Source organism: Miscanthus floridulus, chromosome 16 (genome assembly GCF_019320115.1).
Source record: "Miscanthus floridulus cultivar M001 chromosome 16, ASM1932011v1, whole genome shotgun sequence".
NCBI classification, from domain to species: domain Eukaryota; kingdom Viridiplantae; phylum Streptophyta; class Magnoliopsida; order Poales; family Poaceae; genus Miscanthus; species Miscanthus floridulus.
This window is the reverse complement of record NC_089595.1, coordinates 102,458,979-102,462,921: the sequence shown is the minus strand read 5'-3', so window position 1 is coordinate 102,462,921 and position 3,943 is coordinate 102,458,979. Positions and strand designations below refer to the sequence as shown.

At 45.4% G+C, this 3,943-nt stretch overlaps 1 pseudogene; it reads left to right on the top strand.

The window, feature by feature from the left end:
• Window positions 1–359: 359 nt before the first annotated feature.
• LOC136511872 (UDP-glycosyltransferase 73E1-like) lies at window positions 360–3,333 on the top strand (annotated as a pseudogene).
• Window positions 3,334–3,943: the final 610 nt, after the last annotated feature.

The window sequence follows — 3,943 nt, the reverse complement described above, 5'->3', positions numbered from 1 at the left end:
TGTCAGCACCCCACTCCCTGCTGGGCCTGGTACCACGACGACTCCTTCAGGCCCACCTCATGGCTCGCCAAGCTCCGGTCGGCCGAAGCGGATCCGGCGGCCCAATCAGAAGTATGCAGATTCTCTGTGAGCGGCGTATGCACTAGTATATGTATCCAAGGCAAGAGAGAGAAGGGTGAACAAAAATTATATCAAACATTCTGTTAATTTCAATCCTGTCCTCTGAACTGCTTGCTGTTCTTCCTCTGCTCATCCTTTCCCATCCTCCAAGTTGCTGATCCTCACAGAGCATAAAGCAAGATCACTCTTCCTTCTCCAAACACCAATCCAAATCCTCGAACCACCACAAACTGCAAGGAATGGCCGAAGCTACAGCTAAGCCGAGAAAGAAGCTACGCATCCTGCTCATGCCCTTCTTCGCTACCAGCCACATCGCCCCGTTCACGGACCTCGCCTTCCACCTCGTCGCGGCCAGGCCTCGCGACGTGGAGGCCACCATTGCAGTCACTCCAGCAAACGCTGTGGTCGTTCAGTCAGCTCTCGCCCGGCGTGGCGCCAGTCATCAGGCCACGGTCGAGGTGGCCACCTACCCGTTCCCCTCGGTGGACGGCCTTCCACCGGGAGTGGAGAACCACTCCACGGTCAAGGCCGCCGACGCCTGGCGCATCGATTCCGTCGCCATGGACGTGGAGCTGATGCGGCCAGGGCAAGAGTCTCATCAGGGAGCACTCGCCGGACCTCGTCATCACCGACGTACACTTCTGGTGGAACGTCGATGTCACCCCTGACATCGGCGTGCCGTTCGTCACGTTCCACGCCATCGGGACCTTCCCAACGCTGGCCATTGTTTAACTTGTTGCATGCTGCCGGTGCCATCGACGCCGGCGGTGGCATGGTGACTCTTCCGGTGTTTTCACTGCCAGAAATTCTGGTCCCAACCACCGAGCTACCCGAGATACTAAGGAGGCAACAAATAACCGACGACCGTACCACAGACAACCGGATGGATTCAGCGCACAAGAGGTGCTTCGGACTTGTTAACACGTTCTTTGATTTGGAGCACAGGCACTGCGAGATGTTTGTAGGCAATGGTTACGTGAAGCGAGCCTACTTTGTCGGGCCCCTGTCGTTGCCGTCGCCGCAGGTGGCAACCGGCGCCTACGACTGTCGACTCACGGTGCATCGACTGGCTAGACAAGAAGGCATCCAAGTCTGTGGTGTATTTGTGCTTTGGGAGCTTGACTCACGTCTCAGAGGGCGGCCGTGGTAATTGCCGAATGTTCATTGGAAATGAATCGAGCGAATGATTCTCCGACAGCCTAGATTTTTCTTTTTAGGAAAAAATCATTCCGGACTGCTTCCTTTTATGGATAATCTCATTCACTTTTTTGGCGAATGGGCGCATGCGTCTCTCTTTTCGTGCACTCCAGCACACGCGCAGCTTCCCTTTCCTACTGCTGCTGATGTCACCTTACAAAACATAAAACCTTTATTTTAAAATACTACAACTTCTGAACGGTGTATTAGTTTTTAATTCCGTCTATAGCCATGTGTTCTACACGACGAGACGAACAAAATTAGACCCCACTTACATATGTTTTAAAAAAAATTAATAATAATTTATGTATACTAACTTATAGCCTGTAACTTATAACATATAACTTATACGAAAAACTTTGAAACTCAAAATTTATGAAACACAACTTATTTACAAAACGTTATTAAACATAAAAAACGAATTAACTTATAACTTGTGACAAAACTTGCTAACACAAAAGCTACTGACACACAAAAGAACAAATTAACTTGTAACTTATACTAAAATTTAGAAACAAAAAAAATTATAAAACACAACTTATGTACAAAGGTTATCAAACATAACTTGTGTGTAAAAGTTATCAAACATAACTTATCTACTAAAGTTATCAAACACATCCTATGTATATATGTTATTCGATACAACTTTTGTACATAAGTTATTCAATACAATTTATGTGCATAAGTTGTAAGCATCTCCATGAGTATCTAAAATATTTTCCCAATCCACGATTTTTAGCAGGATTGAAAAAAATCATCTCCAACAACTTCTAATCTCATCTCCTAATCTTTTAGCACTTGAAAAAAAACCCTCCGTTGCGCGTAAAGATGTGCGGACTGAAAGTCGCACGTATCCCCTCCGGCCGATCTAAGCGCGCGTATAGTGGGGTCAATCTAAAGGTGGAAGGGCGGAGTGAAGAATAAAAAGTGGTAAAGGGTTCCTGATGTAAATGTAAAAAAGATAAACAATTTATAAAAGTTGTTAGGATAATTTAGAAATAGTATAAGATTCTTGATATAAAATTGTATTCTTATTTTATGAGTGAATTATTAGAAATTGTTGAAGATGATCTTATTTATTCCTTCTAATATCTTTATAGGAGTTGAAAAACAATATGTTTTTGGGAAGAAAAAATAGAGTACTTTTAGAGATGTTATAAGTTAATATCTATAAATTGTTATTAAAAAAATAAATTGAAACATATGCAAGTGGGGTCTAAATTTGTTCGCTTCGTCGCGTAGAACACATAGGTATAGATAGAATTGAAAATGGATACTTCCTTTAGAAGTTATAGCATTTTAAAATAAATGGCTTGGTACTTTTTAGGCAGTGACGTCAGCCATGGAAAAGCGAGTGGGGAGGGGAGCTGCTGTCTGATCGTTCGCCGGTTCTGAGGAATCGAATGAACGCCCGCTCAAATGGAATCGTGCTCAGCGGGCCAGCTCCGGGAGCTAGCTCTTGGGTTAGAGGCCTCTAAGAAGCAATTCCTGTGGGTGATCAGGTCCGAGACATGGGCGCCACCAGAAGGGTGGAAGGAGCGTGTTGGGGACATGGGGATGGTCGTCACCGGCTGGGCTCCGCAGACTGTGATACTGGCGCACCCTGCGGTGGGTGCGTTCGTGACGCATTGCGGGTGGAATTCGGTCCTAGAAACGATGGTGGCTGGCGTGCCGGTGCTGACATGGCCTATGGTGTTTGAGCAATTCATCACTGAGAGGTTCGTGACGAAAGTGCTGGCAATTGGAGAGCGGCTATGGCCAGAGGGTGCCGGACTGCGAAGCACAAGGTCCGAAGAGCATGAGTTGATCCCTGCTGAGGCAGTGGCACGAACGCTGGCCAAGTTTATGGAGCCCGGAGGGGCTGGGGATGCAGCGAGGAGTAGAGTCAAGGAGCTCTCCGCGAAGGCTCGTGCAGCCATGGAGGAAGGCAGCTCTTCCCACCGTGATCTGCGCCGCATGATTGATGATCTCATGGAAGCAGGAACGACTGTTGCAGGGCCAGTTCTTTCCATTTGATTTAAGCTCTGGTGGTGTCTTGTTGTATCTGTTTTCAGGTTTCAAATGTTACGCAACTATTTGCATCCTGTGGATGGCTTTTTAAGTTTCACATTGATCAATAATGTTGAACATATTTTGTTTGGTTTAGATTTGTGTTTGTAATAATTGTGGATTGAATGTCTCTTCTTTAAAGAGATCTGAAACCGTTACTTATCTATTATTAAAGTGGAAGTAAACAAGTAGAATCTGCTGTTTATATTGATTAAATTTGATTTGAGCTTATATGATCAAGGAGGCCACCCAGTTGCATCGATTGGCCATGTCTGCACCAGTTGGCCATGTCGAACTCCAATCGTGACACTTAGGCAGCCCTTTTCAGTAACTATAGCATGTTGTTTTTAGGTGCTGCAGCTTGGTTGACAGAGATTTGCCGTTTCATTTTTTCTTAATAGTATGATATGAAAGCAGACCCCTTGTTGCCTTTCGCAAAAATATCCTAGCATAGCAGCCTGCAACTTCTCCCTGTTTACGGGTCTCCAATCTGAAAAGTAGTGCTGAATAAGCTCAAGCGAATAAGGCGAGTATTAAAAAAATCTCTCTTTCTCAATCTTCAGAGATGGGAAATATG